The sequence below is a fragment of the Aptenodytes patagonicus genome, chromosome 6 (assembly GCF_965638725.1).
Source record: "Aptenodytes patagonicus chromosome 6, bAptPat1.pri.cur, whole genome shotgun sequence".
Lineage (NCBI taxonomy): Eukaryota > Metazoa > Chordata > Aves > Sphenisciformes > Spheniscidae > Aptenodytes > Aptenodytes patagonicus.
The window spans coordinates 32,200,609-32,212,689 of record NC_134954.1 but is presented as its reverse complement, the minus strand read 5'-3'; the positions used below and the strand labels follow the sequence as shown (position 1 = coordinate 32,212,689).

Here is a 12,081-nt window from a genome sequence, read left to right as displayed (position 1 = left end):
TTTTTAATTATTTTTTTATCAATTTCCCCACCATCCTGCCCCTGCCGAGGCTCTGTGTACCGGTCCTGTGGAGGTGTCCCTGGCCTAGGGAGGGCAGTAGCAGGCAGCAGGGCTGGAGGGCAGGTTTCCCCAGGGCATGGGAGTGAGCTGGGCTGTGATGCGGATCAGCCAGCGTGTGCAGCCTTGTCTTTATCTCATGGTGTCCAAGAGTTGTGTGGCTCTCAGAGGATCTCAGAGCACATTTGTTACTTGCCATCTCCCATCCTACCCACCCAACCTCCTTGCTCTTGTTTTCCTGGTGGGGTGCCTGTCTGCCCATCCTGCCTGCATATCTTACTGGGAGTAAACTTTGAAATGTTTGGGCTTTTTATGGTTGCTGCTGTCTTCTAAATGGCATTTGGAGACTAACTGTGGCTCTGGAAAGAAAAAAAGGATTGCTCTCTATCAGCAACCAGGCTGCTGTGTTGAAGGTGTGACGTTTGTGCAGCAAATCCTGCACTTTGCCAAGAAGCCAGGGAGCGAGCTCTCCATTGCACCAGTCTTTGCAGTTCTGCCATTAACAGAGTGCATTTTTTGGTGCGTTTTGCCAGGTTTTTGGAAACCCAGGCTGCTTCCATGGCTGTTGCTTGGTTCCCATGGTTCGGTATTCCCCGACAGTGTGTGTGGAAGGCAGCTTTCGCCCCAAAGGACAGGCGGGTTTCTGATGGCTAACGTCCTCCAGCTTCACCAAAGCTTTGCAATTACATGCATGATCCAACACAGATGCAAGGCTTGTGTGTCCAAAAAAAAAAAGACAGTAAAGGTTTTCACCTCTGGTATTAAATTTCCTGCCGTCCCAGCCAGGCACCTGTGGCTGTGGCCATGTTGTACAGATATTGCCTGTTTTATAAAGAAAGTGAGCCCTGACTTGTGTTCTTGTGTTGCACTGGTCCTTCCCCACTGCCAGGTTTCCCTGTGTCCCAGGTGTTCCCATTTGTTAGGATCCAGATTAGGCCTTCTGTAGCGAACACCCTGGGTTTTGCTGTACTGTATATGACGTGCTCAGGTTGTCTGATAAGCAGTTTTTCTCCTGGGTGATGAGGTCTGAAGTACCTGAACAGGCAGCGAGGGTCATTCTCAAACAGCAGGAGCAGGCTGGCATATAAGCCATACCTTGCTTCTGTGCCTAAAAAGATTGCAGATAAGTAGTGGAGCTGCCTAACCTAAGGAGATGATTTCAGATTTACTGTAAAAAAAAAAAAAGTTTTCAGTAAGATAAAGAAAATAAGTATGATACTTAATTTAATTACCAATAGAGTGATATTTTCCCACAGAAAATAAATACAGCCCATACATATGTATATAATATGAGTTGACAGATTTATTTTTATGCCACTCCAGTGGAGGAAAGAAACCCTCATACCTTCCCAAAGTAGCATCCTATGGAATAGGACAAAGCGGCTGTTCAAAAGATCAGAAATACAGTGACCCTTTAAGAAACCTGACAAAGCAGCATCCCTCCTCCTGTGTGTCCGGCTTTGGTTTCGTGTGAACTTTCTATCCTTTTTGTTTCAATAAATGGTTTTGGACCTCAGTCCCTGACATCTCCCTTGCTGGTTGTGTGTCTTCCCCATCTCAAGCATGTCAGTGTTTGGCTGGCTGCAGCGTTGGAGCCTGGGTCCTGCCGCTGGCGACCCGGGACAGCAGCTGCATGCGAGGGAGGCAGGCAGGGCTCACCCCTGCACGATGGAGGCGGTTGCAAGCTGTGCAGCTGATGTGGTTAAAAGATTGTCTTCTGTGTGTTTCCCCCCCACCAGAGGAAGGCAGAGCCCCTCAAAGGCTCCTACAAAGGAGCTTTCTCAGCTTGTACCTGTTTTTCCTTGTTCCTGTGAGTGCACTCAGGTCTTGCAGTAGAGAGAGACCAGCCTGGGGACCTTTGTCTACTGCCTTCGGTGAACAGCTGAGGTTTAAAGGACTAGAGGAGGGGCAGCTGAGCTTCCATGTGAGTTTGGGGTGCAGTCTGGCTTGGGCACTAGGCTCTGGCTCCTGCTAGCCCTGCCTGTAAGAAGCCCTCTGCTTGGGGAGATCCGAGCTGCTGCTGGGTGATGTTCAGCCCCTGGAGAAGAAACTTTCCTCTGTGTACGATTGCTCTTGGTTCTGTATTGTTGACCCCTCTGACACTGGGGACTGCCACGTGCAGGATGCATAGCCTGGAAGAACTGAAGGTGAAGCCATTGTTGGGATGGCAGGCAGCCAGAAGTGCAGCCACCCCACCCCAGAAGCACTCACAGCCTTTGGGATGCCAGGTGCACACCACCCGTCTTCCAGCTCCTGCCATGGACGTGCCTGCAGCACCACAACTACCTGGGGGGCACTTTCCAAAGTGCTGGAGAGGTTGGTGGGCTGGGCAGGGCTGGACTGTGCAGTGGGCACAGCCACTGCCTGTCTGGTTCATGAGCATCATCCTTTTATTGCAGGAGCATCTTTGGCCAGCTCCAGCGGGTGATGTTACCTGGTCTTCAAGGTGGGTTGTGGATTTGTACACTCTGGTGATGTAGTATTTCAGAGGCCTTGTGGGACAGCCTGGAGGTTGTTTGTGACATCTCTCTAGAGAAGACTTCATGCGGCCATTCTGTCCTTTGGGAATTAACAGGCACGTGGAGAGAGGTGATAGGGTGGGATGGTGAACCCCAGTCTCTCAAAAAAACCCAAGCAGGTTAAAAGCAGCTGACAACCTAAATATTTAAATCTCAGTAGGTTTGGAGAGCTGGTACCCAGGAATATTAAAAGAATCAACTGAATTTCTGATCTGGTGATCTGAGTATCTGATGATTTTAAAGGAATGGGGAAAAAGCAAATATTCTGCTGATATTTAGAAAGAATCATGTGAGATAATTGGAGACCAGCAGGTCAGGTGGGTTTATATGGACCAGGGCAAATTCTCCAGAAGGGCAGTCAGTTGCTCCAAAGTGAAAAGGTTGCTCTTATTATTCAGTGTGATCTTTATGCAGAATAAAATTTGGGTGGTTTGGGGTTTGGTTTTTTTTTAATTTTAAAAAAATTATCAGAAACAATTTTCAATTTAACTGAGAAATTTGATGGAAAAGGGTGAGCATGTGGTTACGACAGACTTCTGTGAGAGCTTTTTGCTCATCCTGCATGACCACCTGATTTAAGAAGGTATGTGCAATATGCAGAACCAGAAGCTTCCTCTTGGCTGGGCTGGGAAAGCTCTCTTTCATACAGGAATTTGAAATGTAAGCTTTGCTCAGGTTTGGGGTAAAAGTGCAAAGTTTTCTGAGATCAGTTGTGCAGCTCAGTATATATAAAAACATATAATTATATAGAGATATATCTAAATAGAAAATGTGTGTGTATATATATTAAAAAAAAAAGTCTGTATGATATAAAATGTCTTTTAAGATAAACTAGCTGATACTTTTCCCCTGCATTGTTTTTTTCAATCTGGAAATTAGAAAAAACACAGGTTTGTTTTTCTGAATAGTAAATCTTAAAACATTCCCACCCCCACGTGGCACCTGCTTTTCCATAACAAAATAAGGCAGTATTGTAACATTTCTCAAGTTTGATGGAGACCTGCTGGGAAAATTAGGTCTTCCATAGTTTCTGTGCCCTGCTCTGCTTTTTCTCCCTTTCTCTTCCTAAGGAACAGGCTACAGGATGGCATCACACGCACTGATGGGGACTGAGGGATGGCCACTCTAAGCACTGCAGCACAGGCACCGCAGCATCCTTGTGGCTGCAGGTCACTGACTTCCAACGGTCCATTGAATCCCAGGCACTGAGAACAACCTGACCACTAGCAAACTTTCTCCTTGAGCTAGGCCCTGGATGTGTGAGCAATCATACCATCGCCAAATACCCTGACTGGTTTCTCCTCTTCCTTGCTACTTGTCTCCACAGCCACAAGAGCTTCCCAGCAGCCAAAGGGACCTATGGAGGACTGCACTCCTCCCGGCTTTGTCACCAGGGCGCTGTGCTTTACTTGACTACAGCGTCAAGTTGTCCAGTGCTGTGTTTCTGTGAGGTCTATGGAGCAAAAGCCATCATCTCTGCAGTGGGAGGTGCCCTGCAGCAGGTTCCCTCTGCTCTCCAAGGAGGCTGGCACATCCATAATTCATGCCCATCCTCACACCAGCTGCTGCTTGTCCTCCCCTGGGCCTTATGGCAATGACTTGCAATGCACTGGGCCAGCCCAAGGAGCCTGGCTGGAGCAAAACCTCGCGCGTGAGCTGCAGCAAAGAAGCAGCCACCATTAGGTATCCAGGCATCCACAGCCTGCACTGAGCTGTGGCAGTAGAAAAGAGGGGTCAGGCAGATGTGCTGTTGTGCTCTTGTTAGCACGCCTGGGGTGAGTGCTGTCTCGTGGGATGCGTTCACCCCTGAAGAGCTGGGTGAGCCCAAGGAAGGTGTGAGGAAAGAGGATGCAGAGATTCAAGGATGCTTGTGTGTAGCTCTGGGCTCAGCTCTGTCCGAGGAAGGGGAAGAAGAGCTGTGGTGCCTCCTGGCTCCTCGCAGCAGGGGAAGATGTGTTTGGGTGGCCTTGCTCTGGCAGTACTGGGGAGGTGAAAATCCTACACCCGTCACTCTGCTCTGCCTAAACCCTCCTAGTCCCGCACCCTCTGTGCACTTTACTCTGCCTCCATGCCCTGCACCTGCCATTGACTCTGCCATGTGGTTGTGGGCAGCCAAAAATACATGACTTACGTGTGGATACAAGACAACTTACTGTTAGTCAAGTTAATGTTTGAGCAGCCCAAATTTAAGTCCAGTTATGGTCCAATTGGGTGCCTCGCAGGCACTGATGAGATGCAGCCTCCTCAGATGGGGAGATGGAGGTCAGCAGCAAGGAGGGGCTGAGCCTGGGTGAGCCCCGGGGCCCTCTCAAGGAACAGCCCCTGGTGTCCCCTCACCCGTAGCAGGGGATGCAGCTGACCTGGGAGCAATGGTGAGAGTGTCGGGGCTCTGTTCATGCCCTGCAGGGTTATAACTCAGGAGAGCGCAGATTTAGCTCTTCTAATGACATACATGCAAGGGAGGAGGAGAGCAAAGGGGATTTTTTTTTTTTTTTTTTTTTTTTCTCTGCATCTTTCTCCTTTGCCCTCATGCCCACTGTTCTCCCAAGCTGCAGCAAATGCTGGCCAGGGCTGGGGTCTGCAAGCCGCAGCCTGCAGCAAAAGGAGGCTGTGGGCTCAAGCCAGCTGGGAGAAGTAATGTCTGATGCTGCCTGCATCCATGAGACTGAAACCACCAGTCCTCGGGCAGCATCACAGAGGCTGGGAGCAGATGTCTCCCAGGGCCCCAAGGCAGCAGAGAGCAAGGTAAATATTTCTATAAAAGCTCAGCCTGGTGTTTGCCTACACCACCTACATGCACCATCCATTATACATGGGGGCTGGAGCCATGGGGAGTAGAGCAGAACACTTTCTGATGGTTCGTGCATTAAATAGAGATGAAGGAGGACGTGGGGAGGTGGTGTTCATCCACGCCTGGCCCATGTCCTCTTTGCTGGCTGCGGCTCAGTGTCAGAGCCATGCTGAGCTCCTGCAGCAGGCAAGAGGAGAGCCACGGACTGGTGCTGCATGCTGACTTGGGACACCTGGGACAGTGGGTGTAAAGTTAACTAGTGTGTTCCTGGGGAACAGCTGAGACACCTTTCACTTTGGTTTAAATAATTAAAAAAACAACTTACATGAAATATAAATCTATTCTAATACGCAGGCACTTCAGCACATCTGGAATGTTCAGTGCTTTGTACCAATACTGAGTTGAGTGGCCAGCCATGTACACAACCTTCTGTGCCCACGAGTTTCACGTATGATGGGCATTAGATATCAGTCATCTGCCCAAAGGAATATATTTGTGTATCCTTTTCACAGGTCCAAAGACTTTCCAAGCCTGGCTGGTAATATAAAGAATGATGCAGTACATCAGCCAACATCCTGGTAGGAATGACCAGCTCACAGCTAGGAGGTACTTTTGAATAATGGTGGTATTATTATTATTATCATCATCATCATCATTATTATTTCCTGGACCTAGGGAAGTTGGATTTGGATGGGCTGAAACTTTTCATGTTGTTTGATAAATGTGTGTGTCACAAAAAATAATCTTGAAGCTAATGTGAAGTCTTCCTGTAGGAAATGTTTTCAGTTCCCTTGTTTAATTATTTCATACTGAAACTTACTTGTCAGGTTTTCTTGGCAGGTTTTAGAAAGCTACAGTCAAAACCCAGCACTGTGTTTAAGCTCCAGTGAAATGTTTCTTTTAACCCAGAGCATGTTAGTTTTTGTTTTATATATATACCTTCTGCAAAGTTTGAGGAGACTTTGATTTTAGGTGGGCAGGAAGAACACCTACATGGGAGTGATCTAAATCACCAGAGGTGCCTGGGGACCAGCAACGGTGTGTCTGAAACAGGCAAGCGTGACAGACTGAAGGAGTTAATGTCTGCCTCAAACATTGTGGCACAGCAGGCTGTGGTCTGCACGGCAACGGTGGGCCGCAGGTGGGAGGCAGGGGATGCAGAGGGCAGGCCGCAGGGTGCGCAGCTCCGTGTTCTGATAGGCCCGGCAGGACAACGCACCACATGTGGCCAGAGGTCACACAGAGTTCATTTGAGGAAGGGGCTCACGACCACCCAAAAGACCCTCCCGCGACCACCCCACGGTGGTGCCTGCGCAGGAGAGCAGGAGTTACGTAACTCCCCGAGGGGCGTGGCTGGCGTGGTCGCGAGGCGGGGACTAGACTATAAAAGGCACCACTCCAAGGAGCCACGTGCGCACCCACCGCCGGAAGAGCGACACGTCCGCCATGGTCAGGGTGGTGATCGAGATCCCCCGCTTTTCCTCTCTTTCCTTTTCTTCTTGTAAATGTCTCACTAGAATCCACGCCTCTGCCTTTACGCTTTCCAAGTTCAGGTTGCTTCTACCATAAATAAAACGTTTGATCGATCATCTGGTGTTGTTTCACCTTAATTTAGCCCAAGGGAATCGTGAAACCACTACAACCCCGAGGTACCCAGTCTGGGTCATGACAGCAAGGACCCGAGCTGCTGACATATCTGGAACCAAAGATGGCAAGAGGATGAAGTCAGCCTCTCCTATGCCAGTCTTGCTGGACACTAGCGCAGCGCTAGTAGACTGGGGAGGCAGAGGAGGAGCATCTATCCTTCTCTGGCATAGATTCATGGATAAGCACTGTCAATCGGTTTTGCTTGGCTGATGTGCGGTTGTGATGGGGCGGTTCCCCAGGAATGCGGGCCTTGGCTTCTGCAGAGTCACCCCTTTTTCTTAGGGGGGAGTGGGGGGCTGCATTACTTTGCCGATTTGTACCTTCACAGCGTCACTGAGGTCATGTCTGTTGGATCCCTTTTCCTGAGACTTTGTTGTTTCAGGACAGAACAAAATTAGCTTTATGCTAAACTATCTAGCATCTGCCGGTGTTGGAGTCACCTGTGCCTGGTTACTTTAACACTGTTTGTTGGCTACAATCATGCATTGCTGTCCTCGCCTCTTCTCCTGACGTGTGGGCAGCGTGTTGTTCTGCAACTGTGAGAAGCTCTTGCCTTTGTTAACAGATGTACTGTTGTTGTTATGTTGCTGATATGTCTCCCAGATGTCTTTCCACTGAGCAGAGGTGTTCTAGGGCTGTTTGGTGTCATGAGGTCCCATGTGTGCTTTGAATTCCACAAACACCCCCCAAAATATCGTTAATTCCCCTCTTCCTGCCAGCTGTCAGCAGCGGTTGCTAAACCCTCAAACACATGAGAAAATTTCCAAACTGAACAGGTGGACCAAGTGTCATGTCTACCTTGCGCAGTCCTCTGCATTGGTGCTGGGCTCCAGCCCCAGCTGTTCCAGCCATCTCTAGTGGTTTTGGCTCTCTGGGGGAGGAAATGGCTCTTGCGAGCTTGTCCAAGAACAGTTTGCATCTCTGCGCTTGCTGCCTTTTCACAGTGTAGTTCATGCCAGAAAAACCCTTGGCTTAAGAGTGAAATAGCATCAGTGTTAAAAATCCCAGCCCAAGCTGATGGTGGGCCACACAAGGGAAAGGGAACTGCAGCTCTCGAGGGAGAAGAAAATCCATTTGCACATTGGCCCTCTGCAAAATCAATAGCTGGAATTACTTTGCAGAAAGCAGAACCCAGCAGTCGAGGATCTAGCAAACAAGCAATGCAACGTCTGCACAAGAAGTGGGGGAGCTCAGAGGTGGGTTGAGCTCTACATCAACCCTAGGAACAGAAGTGACACCGAACCTGTCATCCCTGCTGCTGGTGAGGCCCGCACAGTGCATAGTGTCTTTGGAAGATCCTTGCTTTTGCTCAGATCTTGTTGCCTTCCTGTGGGGTCAGTGGGTAGAGTTATTTGAGCTAATTTGTTGAGTGTAACAGACATGTTGGGCTGGACTTTTCTGAGGTGCCCTCTGAGTTGCAGTGATCCCATGTGGTTCAGTTCATCCCCAAAGGGAGATCAGCTGCATTTTGCCAGGTCAGCTTCACCTCTGAATAGGAGCCTCTGCAGAATCAGGCTTCTCCTCTCCTGCCCCTGGAGAAGGAGGGGTTTTGAGTTTGATCCTGGGGTTTACAGATTTGATCCTGCCCTTCAAGTATTTGCCTGCAGTTAATTTTGGAGCTGTTTTCTCAAGGTGTCCATATGCCTGCCAGCAGTTGACTTGGGGATCTTTTTCCCAGTGCAGGCAGGAAAGGAGCACTCCCAGGAGCATGGTGGGGTACGGATGGTGCAGAGGGACTGGGCAGCCTCTGGCAGCCAGGCATGGAGAGGGGCCCTCTGGAGGCTGCCTGCAAAGCACTCCCTATGGGACACAGCACCCATGGGAGAGCAGGAGGAGGGTGGCAGGGGGGAAGCTCAGACCTCTCTTTCCCCTCAGCAGGAATAAAGTTCCTGCAGTGAAGGAGGCTTTGAAAAAACGTGGAAGGGATGCCAGGCAAGACTGTGGCAAGCTGGGAAAGGAACAGGCCAAGCATTGTATGCGCTGGCTGCACCCCTGTGGAGGTAATCTCATAGTTATTTTAGATTCCAGCTGGGAAGCAGCTCTGATCCCAGCTTTTGCAATATCCTGCCCAAGTCCATGTTCCAAATCTGCTCTCACTGGCTCTGAGCAAGGCAGACCGTGTGGCAAGAAGCTGCCAGCATCAACCAAGGTGAAAGACCTTCACGCTGCTCCATGCTGCTGGGTGTGCATTTGTGCCTTGCTGCCCATCTTGGAGCTCCTGGGAAGAGGCTGTGGGACCTTGGTCTTGGGCTTTTTTTTTTTTCCGTGATACGCAGATTGAAAGACAAAAATGGAGCAGCTGGATCCATGCCTCCTGATACTGAGGAGTTCTTTGCTCCCCAAGACCATCCTGCACAAACATGGGAGCTCCCTCTCTTGGGATATGCTTCTTACCAGGATTGACAGCAAAAATAGACAGCATTTTAGGGCTTTCTTGAGCTAATAATACATGTGGCAGAGCTGGTTCACTTTCTAAATCTGTGCGAACACAAGCAAAATCCAATCCCCTTGTCTCCCTGTGTTTCGCTAAGTTCCTTTGCACACAAGGTGTTCAGAGGTGTCTAGCATCACTAAAGAAATGCAGACTGCGTGGCATTTGGGCACCTTCTGCTTGCTTTTGGTCTATGTCCTGGAAATACATGGGAAATGTGCAAAGAAGCTCAAATCTGAGCTCATCCCCATTTATCAGCAGTGATGGCTGCTCCTTCAGCAGTATTTCTGTACCATCATTAGGTCTGGAGTAAATTAGAAGATTGCAGTGGGATTTCACAGTTGTGGATCGTATCTCCTGAGCATGCTGGCTACTTGCTCAAAGCATGCTTTGTGGGGTTCAACCTCACTGATTTCCTCAGCGATGCTCCTCAAGCAGCAAGACCAGGCTGAATCAACTGCAACGGCTGGTGGTCCTCAGACCCCACAAGGACCTGAATCCTTACACCTCTTGCGCGGTTTCAACTGGATTGTGCTTTGATTTGGTGGGTTCTCAGAGCTGGATCAAGAAGCACTTTTTGGAGTTTGGTTTTCTTCTTTGTTTTCAGGATGAAAAAGCAAAACTCAGCTGGTTTTTGGGGGAAAAGGGAGGATGGAAAGAACTTGGTTTAAAGTAAGCTTTGCTTTCCTAGCCAAGTTGTTTAAATATCTACATCCCTTGAAATACATTAAGTGTGGCTCCAGGGGCCCTTGTGGAGACCCAGCACTGTAAAAATGCAGAGTTCAGGGAAAGCCTTATGCACTGTGATAATTTAAAGTATCCCCGAAGGGCGTTCGCTCAGGCAGAAGCACACTTTACTTGAAGCATACTATGAATGAGACAGGAGAACAATTTGTTTGCTGGAGATGGACAGTGGATCAATTAAGCAGAGCAGAGGGTGCAGAGCAAGTCAATTTGCGAAAGGGCAAAACACAGAGGAGGTGGCTAGATGATGGTCTTTCAGTCCAGCTGCTTAAAACTCACTGGGTGTGCATGTTTTCCTGCTGACTCTCTGTGTGGAAGAAACGGGATCTGCATGAATTAACAACATCGTGACCGCAAGTATGACCTCAAGGACCAACTGCATCCTTCTGAATTTCGAGAAACAATGAATCCAGCTGAGTGCCCATAAATTAATCGGAATATGAGAATAGATGGAAAACCATTTCACTGCCCAGTGGATGGCGTGCAACCTAGAATGGCCTAGGAGCTCTTTGTATATGGGCAACATGAACACCACAGCTCAGTCAGGGACAGCCAACCTGAACTGACCAAAGGGATATTCCATACCATATGATGTCATGCTCAGCAATACAAGTTCAGGGAAAGGAGGAGGAAGGAAGGATGTTCGCAGTTACGGTGTTTGCCTTCCCAAGCAACCATTACACTAAGGCCCTGCTTCCCAAGCAGTGGCTGGGTATCTGCTTGCTGATGGGAAGTAGAGATTGAATTCCTCTTTTTGCTTTGCTTGCACATGCAGCTTTTGTTTTTCCTGTGAAGCTGTCATTACCTCAATCCATGAGTCTTCTCACCTTCCTTCTATTTTCTCCCTATCCTGTGCCAGAGAGGACTGACCAAAAGGCTGGGCAGGTGTTTGGCTGCTGGCAGGGGTCAACCCACCACACCCAGGTTCTCCATTTGGTTTGATGTCTTGGCATTGTCTTTCATGGAGGGAACTGTGTGGTTTAGTCTCCCTGGAAATGTAGTATCCGCTGCTAAGCCTGTTGTTATGCACAAATGAAATGCATGCTGGCTTGAGAGATGCTTTGTGTGTGCTGAGGAACAACATGAGTCATGTCATTAGGAACCATAGCATTACCAGTGTGAACCAGGAAAAGTGAGGGCTTTCTAACAGTTCTACTCTGTGTTACTGGGTCTGTGAGCCAGAGAAACTGCCTTAGCTCTTTATGAGCCACTCACTTCAAGGATCTACTTCCTGGGATTTGGGTTGACAGTCTGCCTGAAGGAACCCAACCTACAAGAGATCTGCCTGAACAACGCAGGGTTTGCTCTTCATTTCATCCAGATGTTATTCCCCCCTCCTTAACAACAGGACTTGCTTTGGTGCTAAGAGTTCTTCTAGGACAGACCCAGAGCAATACACATGGAATAGGCTGATGAAGGTATCTTTTCCCATACTTAACTATTACAGCTGAGGTCTTCTGCTGTCTGGTTAAATGCAGCATGTTGCAAGGCCTGGTGCTGTTGCTTGCAGAGTGCCTTGTGCAGTTGCTAAAACTGGCTCCTTATTAGGGGTTGTGTCCTAGCCTTTGTGTTTATTACATTGATGCAAGATCAGCCCTCTGGTGAGCTCAGAGCTGTACAAATGCGGCGTACTGCCATCCTGTGTCATTTGGTGCAGTCTCCGTAATAAGTACAGCCATTCTGCTGCTTCTTATCTTTAAGGACCAGTCCAGGGGGAACTGAGGGCTTCATTCAACATGAGAAGGACCCTCAGTTTCCTCCTGTAGCACCAGCCTCTAGCAAGAAACTGCTCACAATTTTGGGAAAGCCGGTGGGGCTTTCTTAAAAGGACAGCTATTCTCACTCCATAGGAGTGCAGGTCCCCTCGCAGATCCCTCCATCAGTGTGATAAC

General features: G+C 48.9%; 1 long non-coding RNA gene across 1 annotated transcript; it reads left to right on the top strand.

Annotated features, from left to right (window-relative positions):
* Window positions 1-1,590: 1,590 nt before the first annotated feature.
* On the top strand, window positions 1,591-5,032 carry LOC143162135 (uncharacterized). The gene is made up of 3 exons (XR_012995644.1): window positions 1,591-2,373; window positions 2,457-2,503; window positions 3,647-5,032. It is a non-coding gene; the product is annotated as an uncharacterized LOC143162135 (long non-coding RNA).
* Window positions 5,033-12,081: the final 7,049 nt, after the last annotated feature.